The sequence below is a fragment of the Aotus nancymaae genome, unplaced genomic scaffold (genome assembly GCF_030222135.1).
Source record: "Aotus nancymaae isolate 86718 unplaced genomic scaffold, 86718_ANA_hifiasm-v0.15.2.pri h1tg000083l, whole genome shotgun sequence".
NCBI classification, from domain to species: Eukaryota; Metazoa; Chordata; class Mammalia; order Primates; family Aotidae; genus Aotus; species Aotus nancymaae.
The window spans coordinates 109,658-134,311 of NW_026988498.1; the positions used below are offsets into that span (position 1 = coordinate 109,658).

The 24,654-nt window shown below is 46.2% G+C and overlaps 1 long non-coding RNA gene across 1 annotated transcript; it reads left to right on the plus strand.

The window, feature by feature from the left end:
• Positions 1 to 15,477: 15,477 nt before the first annotated feature.
• On the plus strand, positions 15,478 to 18,240 carry LOC135271572 (uncharacterized). The gene is made up of 3 exons (XR_010339693.1): positions 15,478 to 15,719; positions 17,075 to 17,305; positions 18,152 to 18,240. It is a non-coding gene; the product is annotated as an uncharacterized LOC135271572 (long non-coding RNA).
• The last annotated feature ends 6,414 nt before the right edge of the window (positions 18,241 to 24,654 follow it).

Consider the following 24,654-nt stretch of genomic DNA (forward strand, 5'->3'; position numbering starts at 1 on the left):
CCAAGGGCTGGATTCTTTTGAAAATCCAGCTCCTCTTCTCCTGAGATAGCACTGGCCCCTGGAGGTTAAGGCCTGCTGGGAACTGGCCCCTGCAGCTGTGGCCTCCATTTTTAGTAGAGACGAGGTTTCTCCATGTTGGCCAGGTTGATCTTGAACTCCTGACCTCAGGTGATCCACCCACCTCAGCTTCCCAAAGTGCTGAGATTACAGGCATGAGCCACCGCACTCAGCCCAAATTTGCCATTTTTAAGTGTGTGGCTATGGCATTGGAACCCTATTGTGTAATTGTCATCACCATCCTCCTCCAGAGCCTTTTCATCTTCCCAAACTGAGCTTTGCCCCATTGAACACTTATTCCTGTTTGCCTCCCCTCAGCCCCTGGCAACAACCCTTTTACTCTGTCTCCATGTTAAGACAGCAGGGTAAAGACATCTCTTTAGATTTCTTCTTCTATCTAAAGTTGTCCTCAGAGAATAAGAACAAAAGCCGGAAAGCAAACTCAAGCTTTCGTGGAGCTCGCAGACTAACCATGGATTCTACAGTGTGTGTGAAAGGGCGTGGAATGAGGGAAGACCCAGCTGGGGCAGGGCACAGCACAGCCTGGAGGGTGGGGTCTTCCAGCAGAGCAGCTCCAAGACACAGTGCCCAGCTCACCAGGACCCCCGAAGTGACGTGTGGCCTTGGCAGAATCCACAGGTGTTGCTTGGAGCAGGGGGTCTGATGCGAGAGTGCTGCAGGAATGTCCCAGGGTATCACTGAAGGACAGGAGATACTGCACAGATGGAAAGAAACACTGCACTTCCTGAGCATTTGCCAGGAGTTAGGCGCTGTGCAGAGCCCGTGACAGGTGACTTCAGCGAGCTGCTCCTGCAGAAGGCGGCTGTCAGGGAAGCAAGGTGGGAGAGAGACCGCATTTCGAGCAGCCACAGCCTCATGTTCTGTTAGCTGGGGAGAAATGACAAATAATGCAACAAACATACATGTACACACATATACACACGTATGCACACACACACATACATCCAGACACACATGCACACAAATGTACACGCATGCATTTACACATTGTGTACACAATGCATTCACATGCACCCACACACATGCATACATGCACACACACATCCACACACATGCATACACACATGAGTACACATATGCACTCACACATGCATACAGGCACACACATACATCCACAGACATGCATACACACATGCGTACACACATGCACTCACACATGCATACATGCACACACACATCCATACATGCATACACATATGCACTCACACATGCATACATGCACATACCCACACGTATGCATTCACACATGCACTCACACACGTATAGATGCACACACACACCCACACACATGCATGCATACACATGCGTTCACACATGCATACATGCACACACATACACCCACACACGCATGCACACACATGTGCACACACACGAACCCACACACATGAACACACATGCACACATAATGCATTACACACGCATGCACACACATGAACATATGTGCACACACATGCATACACACATGTGCACACACTGCATTCACACATGCATGTACACACATGCATATGCATACCTACACACATGCATTTACACACGCATGGACACAGGCCCCGAGTCACAGGGAGCTTCATTTTGAGCTGGGGAAATTCTGACTTAGCCTTTCCCCAATTTGTACCTTGGGTTAAATAGCTGATCCAGAAAAGACTCAATTTATTGAGATAATGTAATAAGAAATGAAAAAAGCATGGGCTTTACTTAAAATACTATAAGAGCAAAGTATCTTAAAGCATGTGAGACCCAAGGGATGCAGGGCTGGTGAACCCATCTTAAAGAAATTTCTAGAAGATGACTCTAGAACAAACTTGAATGTCTCAAAACAGATGGAGACACAGCTAAAAAGTGAGCCATGAGCACTGAAGCCATTCGATGTAGGAATAAGACTAAATCTCCTATGGATTATGGTACATGAGAGGCTATCTTAATAACAAATGTTATAAATAAGATTCTGAGGAATAACAGAAATGGAAACGGTGGGAGAGGAGGCATGGTTGGAGGCGTTCCTCTTCTTGTCTAGTCTGGAGTTAAAAATAAGGTATAAAACTGGCAAATCACACATACTTAGAAGTATAAAGTATGAGAAGAACTCAGAATCATAAAATAATAAACTAAAATTATTGGAGGTAAAAAAAGAGACATAAGAAGTTAGAAATCTATTAATTTCATAATGACTCATAATCAGTAGTCTGGAGTTACTGTCTAAAAAGAGAGAGGATTAACTTTACTATGTGACATTAGTTTTTAAAATATTCAGTAAAAGAACTAAAAACAAAATATAAAAATTTCAAGTTAGCATAAAAGAAAAAAATCATGTGAAATAGAGATCACACTCATAGACCATATAAAGACAAATTTAAGAAGAAGGAAAAGCAGCAGCCTTATGAAAACGGAAGGCGACATTAAGCTAGAGCTACCCCATACCCAGCAGTTCCACCTGAGCATATAGACCCCAAAGAGTTGAAAGCTGGGCTTCCTAGAGAGATTTGAATTCCTGTGTTCATATCAGCATTATCATAGTAGCTAAAACTTGGTAGCAACCCGAATGTGTCCAAAATGTGAACAAAATGTGGTCTATCGATACAATGGAATATTATCTGAGCTTAAAAAGGATGAAGATTCTGATGCGTGCTGCGGCGTGGGTGAATCCTGGGACACTGTGCTTAGTGAAATGAGCCTGCCGCAAAAAAACAAGTATTGAAAGATTCTGCTAATACGAGGTCCCTGGAGAAGTCAATGTCCTATGGTTAGAAGGGTGAGCGCCAGGGGGTGGGGGAAGGGGTAATGGGAAGTGACTGTTTCATGGGACGGAGCGTCAGCTTGGGAAGATGAAATAGTTCTCGAGTTGGATGGTACTGATGGTTGTACACGGTGCTTTGAATGCCTCAGAACGGTACACTTAAAAGTGATTGAGATTGTAAACTTTACGTGTATTTTATCACAACGAAAAACTGAAAAAAAATTGGCTGGGCATGGTGGCTCACGAAGGTAATCCCAGCACTCTGGGAGGCCGAGGCAGGCGGATCACTTGAGGTCAAGAGTTTGAGACCAGTGTGGTCAACAAGTAAAAACTCCATCTCTACTAAAAATATAAAAATTAGCCAGGTGTGCTGGCACGCACCTGTAGTCCCAGATACTTGGGGTGGGGGTGGGGTGGGATGGCTGAGGTGGGAGGATCACTTGAGCCTGAGAGGTGGAGGTTGCCGTGAGCCTAGAATGAGCCTCTGCATTCCAGCCTGGGTGACAGAGAGAGACTCTGTCTCAAAAAAAAAACTAAATCAATAAAATAAAATAAATTTAAAATTCCAGAAAGCATAACCTATGATGCAGGCAAGGCCCAGAACAGTCCAACGGCACTGAATAGAGAATGAAAATCTTACATGCAGATAAGGCTGGGCGTGGTGGCTCACACCTGTAATCCCAGCACTTTGGGAGGCCAAGGCAGGCAGATCACTTGAGGTCAGGAGTTCAAGATCAGCCTGGCCAACATGGTGAAACCCCACCTCTACTTAAAATACAAAAATCAGCTGGGTGTGGTGGCACACACCTGTAATCCCAGCTACTCCAGAGGCTGAGACAGGGAGAATTGTTTGAACCTGGGAGGCGGAGGTTGTAGTGAGCCAAGATCATGCCACTGCACTCCAGCCTGGGTGACAGAGCAAGACTCAGTCTCAAAATAATTAAATAAATAAAATAATGCAGATAAGCCAGGTTATCTGGCGGGATACACCAGAAGCGGCTACCCAAGAGTGAGGAAGATGCAATCTGTATATTCTGTAATACAGGCAGGTCCAGCCCTTCGCATATGAGTTCTTTTTGGCTTATCTGTGGTGGCGGGTACCACAGAATTCACGTGTGGACTTTTCCCAGCTCATCTGCTACCGTTAGTGTTAGTGTGTTTTATGTGTGGCCCAAGACAATTCCACTTTTTTCCAATGTGGCCCAGGGAAGCCAAAAGGTTGGACACCCCTGCGTTAATGTATCGAAATTGGGTACTGTGTGTATATTCCAAGTACTATGTATATATTTGAATATTCAAAAGTAAACAACTATGGAAGACTAGTGCTTACATAGTTAACATAAGCTGATAAATAATTAGTTTTTGTTAACTTGTTATTATACCATCTGGTGTATGCTTGCTCTACAAATTTTCTTCATTATCAACAGGATCAAAAATAACATTTTATCAAACAAAATGCAAAATGATAGGATTGAAAAGCCAATGCCCTTGCGGCACATGTGTTCCTGGGTTAACACAGGTGCAGTGTTTTACAGAAGGCCCGCGGCTGCAATGTCCGCTCGGACATGGGTGCAAGCTGAGCTTCCCCGCGTGACCCCCGCGTGCAGCAGTGGCCACCAGAGAAGGCGCCTGAGACAGCGCACCCCACCCAAGCAAAGGAGGGGGTTATGCCAGAGTGTGGCTCTCACTGGCTTTGAAGATAATCGGTGACAGTAATTCTTTTAAACTACAGAGTTCTCACAGAGTTTCTTTCTATTAATATAGCTAATAATAAGAATATCATGAGGCATCTGGATTTTTTACCAAGAATTTTGACTACCGCTATGATAGACGACTGTAGCTTAATAATAAACTCTTTTAATTTTTATTTTTTTTGAGTCAGAATCTCGCTCTGTCACCAAGTCTGGAGTGGAGAGGTGCGATCTTGACACCCTGCAACTTCCACCTCCCAGGCTCTAGTGATCCACCTCAGTCCCTGAGCAACTGGAACTACAGGCGTGCACCACAAAACCCGGCTCTTTTTTTTTATTTGTATATTTGGTAGAGACAGGGTTTCGCTATTTTGCCCAGGATGGTCTTGAGCTACTGAACTCAGGTGATCTCCCACCTTGACCTCTCAAAGCACTGGGATTACAGGTGTGAGCCACCACACCTGGCCTTAATAATACATTCTTAATGTAAAGCAGGAAGTATTTGCTCTTTAGCTCCTTTATTTTTGTTATGGCTTAGTTTAAAGGCCATTCATTATGTTTTTGACTTTCCTTTGTATACTTCCAAGTTCCATGTGCTCTCTGTGGGTTTGAAGTTCAGACTTCTGCGACTATGAACACCTTGTGGACATGGTCTGGAATAGTCTTTGTGTTGACCTAAAGCAAATATCTGTCCATCCATGCATCCATCCATCTAGCCACCATCCATCCATCCATCAGTCCATCCATCTACCGATCCATCTATCAATCCATCCATCCATCCATCCATCCATCTACCTATCCATCTATCAATCCATTCATCCATCCAACCATCCATGCATCCATCCATCCATCTACCTATCCATCTACCTATCCATCTATCAATCCATCCATCCATCCATCAAACCATCTATGCATCCATCCATCCATGCATCCATCTATCCATGCATCTATCCATCCATCCATGCATTTATCCATCCATCCATGCATCCATCCATCCATCCATCCATCCATGCATCCATCCATCCATTCATGCATCCATCCATCCATCCATCCATCCATGCATCCATGCATCCATGCATCCATCCATCCATCCATGCATCTATTCATCCATCCATCTATATATGTATCCATCTCTTCATCCATTTATCCATCCTATTATCTATCTATCTAATCTATCCATCATCTTCCCAGCTTTATTGAGATTTATTTGACAAAAATATTGTGTATATTAAAGGTGTACAATGTGATATTCTGGTATACACATACCTTTTGAAATGATTACTAGAATAAAGCTAATATTCATCACCTCTAGTCACCGTTTTGGTCGAAGGGTAAAGCCAATCTATTTAAATCATTGAATAAAAGGCGTCAATAGCCTGATTCGTGATTTGGCATCATGTTGCCAAACTCACATGCTGAGTGATTGAATGATGGTTCAGTTTTAAAACAACTGTTGCAGTTTTTTTAACACCAACTTAGTGGAAAAGCTCTCAAAAGTATATGTTTGAGAAACTGTACCAGCCTTCTCCTCGTGAAGATGCCTGTAGTTTAAATTTTCGTTTTTCACTATGTCTACGGCAATGACTCATACTAGACTTCGCACAAAGTTAATGCATTTTTTAGTTGAATTAAATTAGTTTTTGACTGTAAAAGTTCTCAAATCAGATAATTTACAACTTGAAGTGCATTTCACTAAATAAATTAAAAAGCCATCCATGTGCAAACTTCAGTCCATGGAACTCAACACATTAATGTGGATTTTCTAACACTCAATGTATTAGGAAAATTATAACTGAACTTGATTCACCTAGGATTCTTTTTCTAATTTCATTTTGTGTAGCTTCCATCTGTTCATAATAAAAAACAAAATGGATGTTTTATTGTACAGCAGTAGCAAATAGTAGTGAGCCCATACATTATACCCTTAATGCTATTTACACAAGAGAAATGTATAGGGCAGTTGCAGTGGACAGATTGAAAGCATAATTCAGTTAAGGATTTTGCTGCTGTTGTGAACCATGAGAGACTTCACACTTGGAATAGAGTCTCAAGACTGAATTAGAGCTTCATTCACCCATTGCAGTACGTGGATGCTCATTCATAATATCCATGGACAAGTACCCGGACTTCTAAACACAGCTTCCTTGACTAGACCAGAAAACTTACCTATGTGTCAACACCAAGGAAAATTAGTGTAGTCAGACAATTAAATTTTCACCAAAAGATTTAGTAGATATGAAGGTAAAATGGGTTTTTCATTTTAAATGTCATTGGTCTAAGAACATAGATTCATTCTACTGATCCTATTGACTTGGAATTAAGAAAATAATAAATTATTACAATACATTAATTCAGATTTCAATCACATTATGCTCATTCAATCAGTCTTTCATTAATAATGGTACATCAAATGAAATGAAAATGATCAGGAGTGGTATTAATTATGAATTAATAAACTTTCTGTGCAAAGTAGCTACCAGGAATTTAGCTAATTAATTTCAGCTCATGCATTCAGGTAACAAAGTATTTTGTTGGCTGTCCATCGTGTATCAATCACAGAGCCTATCAGATGCATGTCAATCACAGGGATCAATGCCTGTCAATCATAGTGCTAGAGGTCGTGGGAGCCTATCAGATGCAACTTCAGCAGACAGAACCTACACTGCCCAGAGACTAGTCAGCACAGGAAGAACCATTTGTATGGCTTGAGTCATCAGAGAGGCATAGCTGGGGGTGTGCATGCAGGAAGAGAGAAAGGGGAGGGGTAGGAAAGGGAAGAAGAGTATTTAGAGGAAGAAGACCCTATTGCACCCCATAGTCATTGGGCTGTGATTTCAGAATAACTAACATTGGCCCCAGCATGGACGCATGGCTCTACCTCTTCTTGATGTGAATCCTTTGCGGGGGCTCTGGCCTGATTAGGTGAACCACAGCAACGCCTTCCAGAGAGGGGATAACTAGAAGACAGAACCTAATAATAATGAGGCAGGAAAAAAGTCAAGGCAAGGAAGGGCTCCCTGTGGCTCTCAAGCTGTTCTCTCTGCTTAGGCTTAATAGGGGGAGAGCAAAGGGCCTGAGTAACAGGGAGACAGAATGGCCTGAAGTAAGATTGACGGCAAAGAGGTTAAAAGGAAGCAGACACTTACCCCAGGCTCCCTTTGGGCCCAAAGATGCTTAAGGCTCCCTCCAGCCCAAAGCGTAAGAGTTGCTGAATCTGAGATAATTCCAAGTACAGGGAGACAGGCACAGGCTACTGTGAGACCTCACCCTACTCCTTCCAGAGAAGGCAGAGGAAGGGAAAGTCATATTCTAATACACAACCTCCATAAGATGGGCACATACAGAGACCACTGACACAGCAGCTCAGACGTTTGACTTAACTTGATGTCTTTGACAGAAACCACGTTTAGCAAATAACTGAAATCATCTTGTGTGCTCCGTGCGTTTGTTCATGTTTATTTTTACCCTTGTTCTCAGCCCACAGATGCTGTCATCGCTGAGGTAAACCCCGATCTAGAAATTTAGGCCAAATTATGATTTCTCTTTTGGCTTTTTAAATGTCACTTCTGAAGGGTTTATTATTTCATCTGTTGCTAAGATCCTAATAGTTTGGGAAACAATAGATCATAATGAAACCAATCACCTTTAAAATAGGTCCGCATCGGTGCTACTGTAATTGCATTTGACATTTTCCTTTAAACAAAGTTACACATTGCTAACAACTTAAATAAACCTTGCTCTTTGGAGATGGGATTGAAAAATATATTTAGCCTATGATGTAGGTGAGGCTGGCTGGGCAAGCTGAACTTCCTAATATAAAAACATGGAAAAGAGCTAACAAAAACAACCTGATCTCTACAGCTGCTCAGATGGTTTTCCACTTACAGTGAGCCTGAAGCATTTTCTTTTAGAAAATCACTGTGGAAGACAGTGTGGTGATTCCTCAAGGATCTAGAAAGAGAAATAGCATTTGACCCAATAATCCTATTACTGGGCATATACCCAAAGGATTATAAAACATTCCATTATAAAGACACATGCACACGTATATTTATTGCATCACTGTTTACAATAGCAAAGACTTGGAACCAACCCAAATGCCCATCAATGATAGACTGGATAAAAAAAATGTGGCACATATACACCATGGAATACTATGCAGCCATAAAAAAGGATTAGTTCGTGTCCTTTGCAGGGACATGGATGAAGCTGGAAACCATCATTCTCAGCAAACTGACACAAGAACAGAAAACCAAACACCACATGCTGTTCTCATGATAATGAGTGAGTCTCGCGAGATCTGATGGTTTTCTAAGTGTCTGAAAGTTCCTCCTTCGCTCTTCTCTCTCCTGCCACCTTGTGAAGGAGACACTTGCTTCCCCTTTGCCTTCTGCCATGGTGGTAAGTTTCCTGAAGCCTCCCCAGCCATGTGGAACTGTGAAGTAATTCACCCTATTTCCTTTATAAATTATCCAGTGTCGGGTAGTTCTTCATAGCAGTGTGAAAATGGACCAGTACAATAATGATAGTGTTGGTGTTGATAATGATGATGGTGCTTCTGATTGTGCCGATGATGGTAATGATTATTTTGCTGTTAGTAATGGTGTTTCTGACAACATTTTTGATGGTGTTGGTGATGGTGTTGATCATGATGGTGTGGGTGTTCATGGTGGTGTTGGTCACAGTGACGACGGTGTTGGTGGTGTTTCTGATGGTGTGGGTGATGACTGTGGTGATGGTATTGATGTTGGTGACAGTGTTTCTAATGGTATTTTTGATGGTGTTGTGTTTCTGATTGTGTTGGTGATGTTTATGATGATGGTGATGGTGGTGATGTGTTTCTGATTGTGATGGTGATGGTGGTGATGTGTTTCTGATTGTATGGTGATGGTGGTGATGTGTTTCTGATTGTGATGGTGATGGTTATGATGATGGTGATGGTGGTGATGTGTTTCTGATTGTGATGGTGATGGTTATGATGATGGTGATGGTGGTGATGTGTTTCTGATTGTGATGGTGATGGTGGTGATGTGTTTCTGATTGTGATGGTGATGGTTATGATGATGGTGATGGTGGTGATGTGTTTCTGATTGTGATGGTGATGGTGGTGATGTGTTTCTGATTGTGATGGTGATGGTTATGATGATGGTGATGGTGGTGATGTGTTTCTGATTGTGATGGTGATGGTTATGATGATGGTGATGGTGGTGATGTGTTTCTGATTGTGATGGTGATGGTTATGATGATGGTGATGGTGGTGATGTGTTTCAGATTGTGATGGTGATGGTGGTGATGTGTTTCTGATTGTGATGGTGATGGTTATGATGATGGTGATGGTGGTGATGTGTTTCTGATTGTGATGGTGATGGTGGTGATGTGTTTCTGATTGTGATGGTGATGGTTATGATGATGGTGATGGTGGTGATGTGTTTCTGATTGTGATGGTGATGGTGGTGATGTGTTTCTGATTGTGATGGTGATGGTTATGATGATGGTGATGGTGGTGATGTGTTTCTGGTTGTGATGGTGATGGTTATGATGATGGTGATGGTGGTGATGTGTTTCTGATTGTGATGGTGATGGTTATGATGATGGTGATGGTGGTGATGTGTTTCAGATTGTGATGGTGATGGTGGTGATGTGTTTCTGATTGTGATGGTGATGGTTATGATGATGGTGATGGTGGTGATGTGTTTCTGATTGTGATGGTGATGGTTATGATGATGGTGATGGTGGTGATGTGTTTCTGATTGTGATGGTGATGGTTATGATGATGGTGATGGTGGTGATGTGTTTCTGATTGTGATGGTGATGGTTATGATGATGGTGATGGTGGTGATGTGTTTCTGATTGTGATGGTGATGGTTATGATGATGGTGATGGTGGTGATGTGTTTCTGATTGTGATGGTGATGGTTATGATGATGGTGAGGATGACGGTGTTGGTGATGGGGTGGTACCTGGCTCATTTTACAGAGCAGGACTCACAGCAAGAAAATCAGGTGTCCATGAGCATATCAAAAGGGGTATATTCCAGAAGAAGGCTAAGGACCAGTACACTGATTTTCTAAAGAAGACTGAGTCAGTGTTTAGCTCTATGTGCTACCATTTGCCAGCATTCCTCTAAATAGCTATGGTAACTTAAAATTGCTTTGCATTTTGTGCATTGTATCATTAACTTTCTCCACCTCATGCCCTGTTCTCCCACTGCAAAGCAGACTCCTTAGAAGATAAGATGGCCCCTTACTCTCTCTAACAACAGACTTCCAAGAGTTATTTCTCTCTGATCTTGTTCCAGGAATGTGTCTCCCAAGAAGCGAGTCTGGATTCAACTTATGTCGACTCGTGGCCTGTCTCCGGCATGTTTTCCTGGCTGGAGCATCTGTTGACAGCTCAGAGCCCAATCCGTGGATCGTCTCTAAGGAATGTGCAGTATTTCTTATTTGCTTATTGTTTTTGCTACCTTTCCTCATGTTATGATTTCATTTTTCACTTCATTTTTTTGACAGTGAGGTAGCTTTTATTATTATCCTCATATTACAAATAAGAAGGAGCATCAGAATTTCAGTTGCTCTTTCTGTGAAAATGGCAGGAGCAGGATTCCAGTCTATTTTTGTCTGAAAACTATGAAGTAGATTTCTTTTAATATTATATTTCAAGTTCCAACCCCAAATTACTATAAGAACCTAAAGAAGCTTTGGATATTTAATTTTTTTCTCAGTTTGAAAGATGAATGTGTCTTCCTCCTTCATAGATGGCCTGTTATGATGAATTCAGCAGAATATGACAAGTAACGCTAAGCCTCTAATTTTCTTTTGTATTTAACTATAAAAATATTTTAATTAATAAAATAAAAGCACTCACTCATATTTTACCACCACCCTAACACACTGTTTACATTCTTACCTATTCTCTTCCAGATATTATCCTTATGCAATCAAAATTGCATGAACACATTCAAGATCAATAATTTATATTTTTGATTTTTTACTATTGAGTTAGCCAATGTTTACTTTTTTCTAAAGTCCATACACTGTTACAATCCTCTCTAAATCCTTCTTCCAAAAGACAAAGAATAAGAGAATAAAAAATGTATGGAGCTGGGCACGGTGGCTCATGCCTGTAATCCCAGCACTTTGGGAGGCTGAGGTGGGCAGATCACCTGAGGTCAGGAGTTTGAGACCAGCCTGGCCAACATGGTCAGACCCTGCCTCTACTAAAAGTACAAAACTTGTCTGGGCATGGTGGCAGGTGCCTGTAATCCCAGCTACTCAGGTGGCTGAGGCAGGAGAATGACTTGAACCTGGGAAGTGGAGGTTGCAATGAGCCAAGATCATGCCACAGCACTCTAGCCTGGGCAACAGAGTGAGACTCCATCTCAAAAAAAAAACAAAAAACAAAAAAAGAATCAATGGAACCTGGCTGGGCACAGTGGCTCACACCTGTAATCTCAGCTACTTGGGAGGCTGAGGCAGGAGAATCACTTGAACCTGGGAGGAGGAGGTTGCAGTGAGCCGAGATTGCATCACTGCACCCCAGCATGGGCAACAGAGCAAGACTCTGTCTCAAAAAAAAAAAAAAAATGTATGGAGCCTAAATTCAGCACTGGAATATAAGACAAGGAAAAAGACAAGTCAGAAGTCACACAGGGGCCGGATGCGGTGGTTCATGCCTGTAATCTCAGCACTTTGGGAGGTCGAGGCAGGCAGATCATGAGGTCAAGCGATCGAGACCATCCTGGCCAACATGGTGAAACCCCGTCTCTACTAAAAACACAAAAAAATTAGCCAGGCATGGTGGCATGCGCCTGCGGTCCCAGCTACTCAGGAGGCCGAGGCAGAAGAATCGCTTGAACCCAGGAGGCGGAGTTTGCAGTGAGCCGAGATTGCGCCACTGCACTCCAGCTTGCTGACAGAGCAAGGCTCCGTCTCAAAAAAAAAAAAAGAGAAGTCACATAGTCCCTGCTCCAATGTGTTGTCCTCATGCTGTCATCTGGAAATGCCATTCCTTAAGCTGGCAAACCTCCCAGATTCATTTCTTGCCTCACCATTTACTTTTATCCCTGCAGAGGTAATGACATTGATTCCATGTTTCTAATTTTTCTAGACATTCAGGGATCTGCTCAGCAGACCTGAGCAATCCAGTAGGCATCTGGGCTCTGGAAGGAAGTACAAGCCAGCCAGTTCCAGCAGCTTTTCCCCAAAGCCTGGAGCAGGCTCTGCTTCTGTAGCTACTAGCATTTTCACGATGGTAACCTGAGGCCACTCATCTCAGGTCTGAATGATGAGTAGCTCAGAAATCACTCCAGCAGGGAAGCCTCCTTTACTCAGTCTGCCTATGTGAACACACACACCCATTCCACTCTCTCCTGGCCAGCTTGATTTCACTCTTCTTATTTTCCTTGGGCTAAGAAAAGACATTCTTTGCTGGATATAAATATCATGCATTTCAGAAAGTTCACATACAAAAATAACATGGATTTGGGATCATTACAGTTAATTTTAGTAAAAGAATTTTTTTCTTTGTCTTACTTCTTGAATTCTTTAATGATCTTGGACATATGAACACAGACTTCTTGTTCTAATTATCTCAGGTATGAGGCTTGGGAGTCGTAGTGTCCTGACTATTTCTGGAATTTAGACAGAATATAGCAGCCTGAACATTCTCTCTGACAAGCCACAAAGAAGCAGATGGGAGGTGTTGTCACCGCCAGGGTGGGAGTTGCTGGCACAGCCCCAGAGACAGATGTGAATTTAAAAAATAAAAACTTTTTAGGGGGGAGATTTCAGATATATGCAAAAGTAGACAAATTCTAATCACCCTGTGTTCATATCACCCAGACTTCTGAGCTACCAATTCATGGCTGACTTTGTTTTATCCACACTCGGCTTAGTCCTTCCTCCTCTCTCCATTGTGGTATTTAAAAGCAAATCCCAGAAAGATTTTTTTTCCTCAAGGACGCATAAGCGAATCATCCAATCCAATGATTTGTATGGCTGATTTTGAGTTTCCCTATGGCACTGCCCTGTTTCGCTAAAACCACAGGAGCCATCGTGGCCGCGTGGACTCATCTTCCTCGGAGGCTATCGTCTCAAGGATTCTTGTGCTGGGGTTTTGAAAATGCCACATTGTTTCCAAAAAGCAAACTTCTGTCATATGTTGTGTACATTTAAGAATACCTGCTATGGCCAGGTGCGGCGGCTCACGCGTGTGATTCCAGCACTTTGGGAGCCCAAGGCGGGCAGATCACCTGAGGTCAGGAGTTAGAGATCAGCCTGGCCAATATGAAGAAACCCTGCCTCTACTAAAAATACAAAAATTAGCTGGGTTTGGTGGCACGTGCCTGTAATCGAAGCTACTCAGGAGGCTGAGGCAGGAGAATCACTGGAATCTGGGAGGCGGAGGTTGCAGTGAGCTGAGATCGTGCTACGGCACTCCAGCCTGGGCAACAGAGCGAGACTCTGTCTAAAAAAAAAAAAAAAATATATATATATATATATATATATCTGTTGATTAAGGGGCCTGTCTAGAGGCTTAGGGGATGTTTGTCTCCCTAAGAAGCACTTACCTCCATGATTCTTTCAACAGTGAGTTTCACGCCTGCCTGTGGGTGTGTATGGGTTTCTACTCATCAGGCCGTGAATTCACATGTGTGTTATTCATCGACTATACAAGCAGTGATTGAACAGTGACTGTTCCAGTCACAGTGGTAGACAAGGCCAGCAGGACCTCTGTTCCTGTGGGATTCGGTTCTAGTGGCCGGAACTGAAGCCCCTGGGTACAGAGGAAGGCCGCGTGTGGCGCAGTTCCCCGGCTTGCAGAAGGGGGTTGAGGTGGAAACAGCATTAAGAAGCCCTATGGGGATGAGGTCCTGTTGTCCCATCACGGTCATCTGTCTGTTCTGAGTTCTGTCTCTGTCACCCGTGGGACCCCAGCCAAAGTGTGCCCCTATCATGGAGGAGGCACCTGAGCTGAGAGCAGCCTCACTTTAAAAGCTGTATTTGGTTAGAATTCAGGCCAGAGAAACAGGTGCCTCATTGACGTGTGACCCGGGTCTGTCGTGTGCGGGCCATCTGCCTGCGGGAGAGACAAACTTTCGCCAATGTTCTGGCAACTCCGGGTCCCCCTCCCCTCCTTTCTGAGAATTGCGTTCATTTCTAGGGCATCTTGGCTGTGGGAAGGGCCAGGCCTGTCATATGTCACCTGGCCTTTCCTGGAAGCACCTTCTCTGTAGGGGTCCTCTCTGGCCAGGCCATCGGTCCACACCACTATCTCTTGTTCTTATCAAAAAGCTTTTCCACATCTCTCTCTCTCAACTTCTTCCCACTGCAGCCTCTATTTGGGGTATTGAGGAAATGACCCACAGCTTCCCTCTCCACCTGGGTGTGCAGAATCTCCTGGGGACTGCTTCTGGATGGACCAGCCACCCATGTGGTGGCTTCTGTGTTGTGCAGGGCTTCCCCAGGGCCTTCCCTGGGATGGCAGCCTTGGTTTCTCTGTGCCCAGATTCCCACACCTGTCAGGGATCCCATCATTTTCTCCTTGAGCCCCCAGGGGTGTGGAGTGGGGCCGAAGTCCCTTCTCAGGAGCCCACTGGCATCGAGTGTACTTGGTCTCTTAGGCTGCTCTTTCTCCGTTTCCTTCCATTTAGGGAAACAGCTGGTCTGGAGGCAGGGGAACTGGCTCGCTCAGATAAAAACATCCTTCAAAACCCACTGTCTCTGCCTGCACCTCAGCGTTTGGAACCCTGGGGCTGGGAATTTGCGCCATTGTGTCTCTCCGGGCTGTGGGCTGCGTCATCCACTCCTGATGGGGTTGACACAGAAACTCAGGGTTGCGGGGAAAGGCGGGGAAAAATTGCTAATGTATCAGAACATTCCTCACAATGCATTTCGGACACCCATGGTCTCAGTATAGGGCTTGGGAAAAATCATGAACTAAGTAAAGGGGGTCTTTCTATTTCCCTAACAGGACAAGGCTCTGTGCTGGGCTTTGTGGCAACTGAAAGATGAATCAGAGGCATTTCCTGGTCTCCAGAGTGTGACCGAGTGGAGCTGGACATGTATGTGGAATCACACCCAGGGCAGACGTGTAAGTGAGGTCGTGGCAATACAACCATGCAGACGGGGCAGCCTCACCCTCATAGCTCTGCCATGAAGAATTGAGGCATAGAGAAGATGAGCAACTTGTCTATGCCACAGCCAACAACTGAAGAAGGTGAGTGCCCGCCCTGGGTCAGGGGCAGAGCCTCTCTGTGGGGATGGTCGGTCGGGGGTCACGAAGCCCACACTTGATGGAGACATGCTTTGGGATGACACTGAGAAAGGGTGGGATGTAGAGAAGCCCCAACATAGCAGGTGCCTGCAAGGGGCGTTATTGATCCCAGCGTCAGCTTGGAGACAGCACCATCTAGCTTCTCATCTGTGCTGCCTCTGAGCTCTGTCTGCTCCTCTGCAGATATGGTAGCTGAGCCACCTGCAGCCTTCACCGGCCGGAGCTCGCAGCAGCATCTGCAGTGGGTAGCAGCAGAGGGCAGATGCTGGGGGCACAGGGGCAGAGGTCCTGTGTAGACCCTGCAGAGAGCAGATGCTGAAGACACAGGGGCAGAGGTCCTGTGTAGACCCTGCAGACGACACAGCACTTGCAGAATATTCCAAAAACAACCTGGTGATGCCATGTCAAGTTAGAGAAAAAAAAAAATAGGGCACAATAGCATCCAGGATCTATTTGCAAAATAAAAAAAAAAATCAGAAAACAATTCAGGGACAATATTCACAGTAACTTTTCTCTGGCTGATAAAACTCTTGAGTGCTGTTTCCTTCTTTGTTCAGTTTATATTCCCCCATTTCATTCCACAGACACAGTAGATTTATAACCAGGCGTGCTTTTGGTCATTGAGTTGAAAGACACAGCGCCTTTCCTGGAAGGCACCTCCTGACCCCCCTCCCCTTGTGTCTTCACCTCCCTGAAAAGTGGATGCATTTTTGTACAGGTTGTGCGCATCGGCAGCTCTGTGACCAATCCGGTACTATCGTGTCACATTCTGGGGACACGGATGTGGTCATCTGTATGGTCGTTCTCATTGTCTCAGGTTCACATGGTTTGTCACACACGTACTTGGATCTGGTATAGAGGGCCCCAGGCCTCCTGGATTCGGTATACAGTGGTCCAGACATCTTGGATTTCATATAGAGGGTTTTGGGCCTCCTGGATTTAGTATAAAGAGTAGCACATTTCCTGGGTTTGATATAGAGGATTCAGGGCTCCTGGGTTTGGTATGGAGGACTCGGGGCTCCTGGGTCTGGTATAGAGGGACTCGGAGCTCCTGGGTCTGGTATGGAGGACTCGGGGCTCCTGGGTCTGGTATGGAGGACTCGGGGCTCCTGGGTCTGGTATGGAGGACTCGGGGCTCCTGGGTCTGGTATAGAGGATTCCTTGCAACACATGTTGAAGTGGTCAAGGGGTACTTTTGGAAATAACTCACCGAATACAGTAATTTATTTGGCAGACATATGTTGATATTTCTCTTAGGAAACAAAAGTGTGGACATAGGTTCTTATTTCTCACTGTAGCTTTCAGCAGGCATAAGAATTAGGTATCTCAGAGCAGAATGGGACGCAGGAGCTTGATGAACTATGAGAGATGGTCTAGCCCAGATGCTCTGCAGGAGATCGGGAGAGCTGGGGTCACACGTCGAGTCTCCAAGGTGCCCATGCAGGCCGGAATATAGGAATCCTCACGCAGCGATCCCGGCTTGTGGCCTGGTGACATTCCCACCTCCAGCTCCTGCAGGAGGAAGTAAGGTGAGGTGTTCGTGCATTTCCCTTTTCTCCCATGAATATGCTCACGGGCTACAGATCCTCCTAGTTTTCTGAAGGTTATGTTGACAAGTGTCTCTTTTTCAACATTTTAATTTGCATGTATATATGTGTATATATATTACTCTTAATCCACGGCTAGGCTTCTAGAGACAGCAGTTTTCTGTCAACAATATTTAAATAAGCTCAAACAGCTTCCACTCTCCCTCTATATGACAGAAATGCATTAAAGATCTTTGTATTATGGCATTTTACAATTCATATATTCAGCAGCAATAACAATTTTCCTTCACAGACACAGGTTTAGACTTTCTCTATCACAGTTTTCAGACTTTGCTGGGTAGGACTTAGCAATCATCATGATAAAACTATCTCCTTCTGGAGACAGTTTGTGAGTCTTGACGAGGGACTCTCATTCCAACAAATAGTGATACGTTTTTGCTAAATAAAATATCTCCTGGGCCGGACGAGGTGGCTCATGCCTGTAATCCCAGCACTTTGGGAGGCCAAGGCAGGTGGATCATGAGGTCAGGAGTTCAAGACCAGCCCGGCCAAGATGGTGAAACCCTGCCTCTACTAAAATAAATAAACAAATAAATAAAATTGCTTGTATTTCATTGAGCTGGGAATGCCCTAAGCATGAGGCGTTGCTGTCTCTCCTCTCCAGGCACCCGGAGCCTCACTGATGACTGTCCGTGTGCCTCTCTGGGGCCCCGTGGCAATTGTCCCTCTGGGCTGGGCTGCAGTGGTTTGCTTTTGCTTCCAGGGGCTTGCCGCAGTGTCAGGCAGCTGAGGACTTTGCTGACTAACATGTCCCGTCCTTATTTATAGAGTCCTTGGCCCTGTCTCTGAGTCTGTCTAGGACGTGCAAGATGGCTTAGGAAGAGAAGGCAGAGAATGGACCCAGACAAGGCGCCCAGCATGGGGCTGGAAAGTCGCTCAGACAGGTGAGCCTGTGCCTGGGCCTCCGAAGTGTGTGCTCGAGGATCTGAGAACCGAGGCTGGCGTGACTGCTGCTGGCTCATTTCCTTCTGTGTTTCATATCCTACTCCAAAATATATCTTTCAAGACTTTATTATTATTATTGTTCCAAGACTTTTGTTGATGGGACATCTCTGTATGATCTTATATGGCCCATTAAGGGATTCCCATTTATGACTTAAGCCACGGGGCAGGGATATCACTTTCTTTTCATTCTCTGATTACTCAGTCACCCATGCAGAACATCCGGTGCCCCATAGGAAGTCAGAGCCTCAGTGAAGGGACGGGGAAGTAAAGCCCGGGAAAGAGGAAAAAGACAGATCCATTAGACATGGGACATGGCATAGAATTGTTTAGGAAACCCCAATCTTCCTGAAAAAAAAAAAAGATATATTTTAGACGTAGTCTTGCTGTTGTCTCCCAGGCTGGAGTGCAGTGGCACGATCTTGGCTGACTGCAACCTCTGCCTCCCGGGTTCAAGTGATTCTCCAGCCTCAGCCTCTTGAGTAGCTAGGATTACAGGTGCCCGCCACCATGCCCAGCTATTTTTTGAACTTTTAGTAGAGACGGGGGTTTCACCATGTTGGCCAGGCAGGTCTCGAACTCCTGACCGTAGGTGATCCATCCACCTCGGCCTCCCAAAGTCCTGGGATTACAGGCATGAACCACCATGCCCAGCGAAAATACATGTTGTTTTTAATGACACATTTACTGGGGACAAGCCGAGTGAATTGAAGGAGCCTCTTTTCTTCTTCCTCCCGTTTCTGTGGCTACTGTACAGATATGGATTTAGATGATAAATATTACATGTTAAAAGATCATGAGACTCGGTCCTTCCAGGTGTTTAAAAAGATGTGGTTTTACATGAGACTCGAAGGCACAGCTGGGGGTTGAGATGAGGTCAGCATGCTGTCGCCAGTGATGTCATGATGATTTAAAACAGCACGTCAATGATGGGGCTGCCAGACTTAGCAAATAAAAATACAGGTTACCCAGTTAAACGTAATCTCAGATAAATCACACATGATTTTTTTTTTTTTTTTTTTTTACTGTAAGTATGTCCCATGCAATATTTGGGACATACTTATACTAAAATATTATTTATTGTTTATCGAAAATTCAATGTAATTGGGCTCTTGTCAACCCCTCAATGACTATTTTATATAAGCAGAAACACAAATCATGAAACGTGTTTACAATAATGTCTTACCCAGAGCCAGGTCATCTGAGCCCCAGTCCGCAGGAGGTGCCTCTGCTCTGTTGCTCTTCACTGGCAGGTCACCCCCGGACCTGTAGGCTTCGCTGGCTTAGGGGTGGGGTGTGTGTGGGGAGGTCAGGAGGCAGGAGGCTGGAGCATGAAAAGGAGGAAGCAGGCCGGGTGCGGTGGCTCACCCTGTAATCCCAGCACTTTGGGAGGCCAAGGCAGGAGGATCATTAGGTCAGGAGTTCGAGACCAGCCTGGCCAACATGATGAAACCCTGTCTCTACTAAAAATACAAAAATTAGCTGGGTGGGATGGTGTGCCCCTGTAGTCCCAGCTACACAGGGGCTGAGTCAGGAGAGTCGCTGGAGCCTGGAAGACGGAAGTTGCAGTGAGCCAAGATTGCGCCACTGCACTTCAGCCTGGGCAACAGAACCAGACTCCATCTCAAAAAAAAAGGAAGAAAGAAAGAAAAGGAAAGGAAAGGAGGAAGCAGAAGGTGTCGAGCAGGAGGGGAAAAGAGAGGCACATAACCGGGATCTTCTGCATTCTGTCTGGATGATCACACTCTGGGGATCTGTTCATCGATGGGCCGATGCAGGGAGTGTGTATTTATTCAGCGGTGGTTGAGGCCCAGGTTCTGTGCCTACCGTCTAGTGGTGGAAGCCGACGTTGGGTAGGGAGTTACAAGCCAGTGTGGGCGTCTCCTAGAGCAGGTTCAGGGGCCACTGAGCACGTTCAGAGGGCCCACGCATGCCAGCTGGGGGCATGGCATCGAGTGGGAAGTGGGTGGACAGCCAGGAGCAGAGGGTGCGGCAGCTTTCCTAACCCGTCTGCGTGAATGCAGAGAAAAGCACACCAACTAAATACCGAAATTAGACACTAAGGCCAGGGGCTGCGCTGAGCCATATTAGAGACTAAAGTAAAAAAAAATTAGTATCAGCAGTTCCGTTTTTAACATTGTGATATTTTTCTGTCATGGGTTTTTCTACTAATTTTGGTTTTTAAAAACATATTGCATTAAAATGTAGTCAACTTTACCTTCATGACAGATTTTGTGGCCAGGGAGGTGCCTTGCTGACCTCCCCACTCTCGAGCTCCTGTGTGAACAGAGGCTGTGGCTTGCCTTTGGGGTTCGCCTGCCTCCCCCACCTCTCCTGCTTCTCCATCTCTCAGTGGTGGCAGCAGCAGTGTCTGAGGTTGATGCAGACGTCAGAGGTTTCGTTAGCACAGGGCCAGGGGCATGGCAGACAGAAAGCTAACCGAAGTCTCCTGGTGTCTTTACAGAGGATATTTATCATCTAACTCCATATCTACATGGTAGCAACAAAAATTTGGGGAAGGAGAAAAGAAATTTCCTCAGTTAATTTGACTTGTCCCCAAGAAGTGTGTCATCAAAACACAATGCATATTTTCAGGAAGACTGCTGTTTCCTAAACAACGCTGCACCATGTCCCGTGGCTAGTGGGTCCGTCTCCTTCCTCTTTCCCTGACTTCACATCCCCGTTCCTTAGCTGTGGGCCTGACGTCCTATGGGCACGGGATGTGCTCAGCACAGTCCTTGGTGGGTGAGTGAGTAATCGGAGGATGAAAAGGAAAGCAACACCCCTGTCCTGTGGCTTAAGTGGTGAACGGGGATCCCTCAATGGGCCATAGAAGATCTTAAAGGGATGCCCCATTTGTGAGTGGTGACGCCTCTGCTTTCACCACTACAGGAGAGGCACAGAGCCTGGTCTTCCACAACTGTTTGATGAATGAATGAATGAATGATCCCACGAGGCTCTATAGCCTTGGACTGTCCCCATTCCGAGACTATGCAAAAGTCTTGGAACAATCAACTCATTCATTCATTCATTCATTCATTCACTTGTTTAATGATTATTTACTGGTCCCAGGCGTTGGCGGATTTGAATCTGGCTCTGGAACCATCTCCTCTTTCCTGCCCCGTCACCTTCCCTTCCAGAGCTGGAGGCTCATTCTCCTTCCCCTCCCCTGGTCCTGGCATCCTCCCAGCTAGTGCACTCAGGCTCTCTTTCTTACTTCCTCCCTTTCCAGGCCTTGGCTGGTGGAGCAGGAGAGCCACAGGCCTTTGCCAGGGTCAGGTTGACCTGCTGCTCCATCTTGAGGGCATGTGCTGGCGTCCTGGCCCTGCAGGGCCACCCTCCAGGCCTGTCACTGGCCTCCTGCGTGGGAGTCACCTGACCAAGGTGGAGGGCAGCAGGTGCACGTCCGGCAGAGATGGGGTTATCGGGTTTGCTCTCCGTCAGTCCCGGCTGGAGCACACTTCTGGGGTACCAGTCGCTTGCGAGTTCTTCAATTGTTGACAGGGATTTGGGCGCCTGGAGGTGGATGGGGTGAGGGTTACATCTGTGCAGAGCCTTGGCGAAGAGAAGGGACTCAGACCCTCAAACCCGGGGCCATCCTCTCTTCAAAGTGGAGAGAGGAAAGCACAACAGAAAGATGAGTGTTGCTTTGGGGTTGGATTTCCCAAGAAGGGGCTGGGCTTATTCCAAGCCAAGAATTTAAAAGGGGGCTGGAAGAGGGCTTTCTCCCTCTTCAGATCGGGAAACACATGTTCTCTGATTCAAAGGGCAGAGCCGCTGTGCACAGCTCATGTGTTATTTATGAGCCATCCCACTTCTAGGTCTGAGGACAGTTATTTATAGCAGATCATCCTTTTTACAAAATGACACTACCCAGGCTGCAGGCTGAATTACATTTAAGGCAAGTGTCCTGAACCGGGTGGAAATCCTATTGATGTTTCAGAATATATAGAATGTGTGCTTGAAAATGCCTATGTATAGCTTGTATTTTTGCCCCATTTCTCCACAATGAAACAGGTTTTCGATAGCCAGCCTCAGTAGTGAGCTATGGCTGCATACGGAACAGCCTGACATCTATCTGCATCTATTTTAAAGCAGCAGGAAAAACACTTCCAGCCTGTCCTGGCACTGTGGTGGCTATGTGATGGGAGGCTGGGGAGGCTTCATTTTCCTGCTGGTGTAGTGTCTGGATTTTCTCTGCATTTCCAGCCTATTCTTGGTGACGACGAACCAGGCAGGTACGACAAACCAGGCAGGTCCAGTCAGCCAGTGCAGATAGGCCCAGGGCGCTGGACCCCGCCTCCTGGCCGCTGTCACTCCACTGTGCACAGGTGCACTTCCGAGCAACGGTGGCCGTGGCCTCCACCCAGAAGAGGCGGTGGTTGGGGCGGAGCAGTCCCCTCAGGCCTCAGAGGGGCCCTGGGGCCAGCTGGGGGCAGAGCCAGATCCAGCCAAGTACGCCTCTTCCCGGAGATAATTTTTAGGAGGGGGCGTTATGTCAACAAGCAGCTTCTGTGCATACAACACAGATAACGCCTTTTCAAAAAACACTAAATAGCAACACCTTTTCCTGGCAGACAGGCTTCCACCAAGTAGGGAAGTCATGCTCAGCTTTTAAAATGGAAAATAGCTATTGCATAATTACCATTTTAATCAGAGAATTAAGGGGAAAAGGAAGAATCCACTCCACATCTATAGCCTTAGGATCAGCTAGAAGGTCAGCCTCTTCCCCGGATTGTTCAGTGAGACTGATTTCCAGACATAGACCGGCTGGTCACGGCTGCTGGCGCCCTGCTGCACCCTGCTTCCCCTGCCTGGGTTCACTGGCATCCTGGCAGCAGCGTGGGTGCTGGGGCAGGCATCTGGAGATGGTGTCAGCCGAGTGCATGGTTCTGGGCTTGGCAGGCCTGGCAGGAGCCCCTGCTACAGAGAAGGAGATGTGGGGAGAAGCCTGCTCTGGTCTCGAAGTGGTCTCGTGTTGACAGAAGGAATCCCTGTCACAGACCTGTTCCTGGCTCACAGTTCTCCTCCCAGCGGCAGGGGCTCCGGCACACTTGAGTCCTCGTGTCTGTCCTTCCAGGGGCATCCGGGTCTCCGAGCACATGGGCACAAGGGTGGCTCTGAGACACAAGAGGAGGGTCATCACAGCTGTCCCACACATGGTGCTGCCGACCCCAGAGGACACGTGGTGCTCTGTGGCTTTGACGAGGCAGGTGTGTGTCGAAGTGGATGACCTGGAGCTGGGCAGCCCAGCCCTGCAGCTGTTGGAGTTGGAGGAGACGAGGTGTGGGCAGGTGATCCCCAAGGAGTTCTTCCCAAGAGCAGAGAGACGCTGCTGCCAGAACCCAAAGCTGGCGCGGGAAGGGCACCGAGGGCATTGTGTCTCTGCTTGGTGACCCTGCCTTTGTCCCGCTTTTATTATTTTTTTATTTTTTTTTATTTTTTGAGACGGAGTTTTGCTCTTGTTACCCAAGCTGGAGTGCAATGGCACTATCTCGGCTCACCGCAACCTCCGCCTCCTGGGTTCAAGCAATTCTCCTGCCTCAGCCTCCTGAGTAGCTGGGATTACAGGCATGCGCCACCATGCTCAGCTAATTTTTTGTAGTTTTAGTAGAGACGGGGTTTCACCGTGTTGACCAGGATGGTCTCGATCTCTTGACCTCGTGATCCACCCGTCTCGGCCTCCCAAAGTGCTGGGATTACAGGCGTGAGCCACCGCGCCTGGCTGGTCCCTCTTTTAAACAAACATTGTCCACCCTCCCCCCTTGCCCAGCTGCTTCAGACTGGACCTGGTGCCCGGGGCCCCTCACCACAAACCCCAAACATGCCCGGGGCCTCTCCAGCACCCAGTCTGCCCCACCTCCTCACCCTCCACACACCCATCCTCAGTCTTTCACATCTTCTCTCTCTTTTTTAAAATAAATTTCAGATGAAGGGAAAGTGGACTCACTCTATAAACTGCATCCTGTTTAGGGATATGTTAAAAACACAGTCAAAATTCATTTTCTTCTTTACAGTAAAAATTCTGGAAGAGGAGGAGCAAATCTTTTCCCACTTCCGAAAACGAGGGGAAACTAGGAGAAGCGTCCTCTTTGTCTCAGGAGCTGCATGATTTGTTCTGGGTCAGGGTAAAGGGGAAGGATGAGGGCATTTATGTGTCAGGTTGAAGCGCCCGAGCACGTGGAGAGAGTCTGCAGGCCACGAGAGAGAGTCAATCAATCACATCTGTGTGGAAAGCCGGGATGGAAGGGGGGAAATCACATTTACTTAAGTCCTGGCCACAATCCCACTTCTGCCACGAGGGGAGCTGGGGAAAGCTGGGGGGTCTC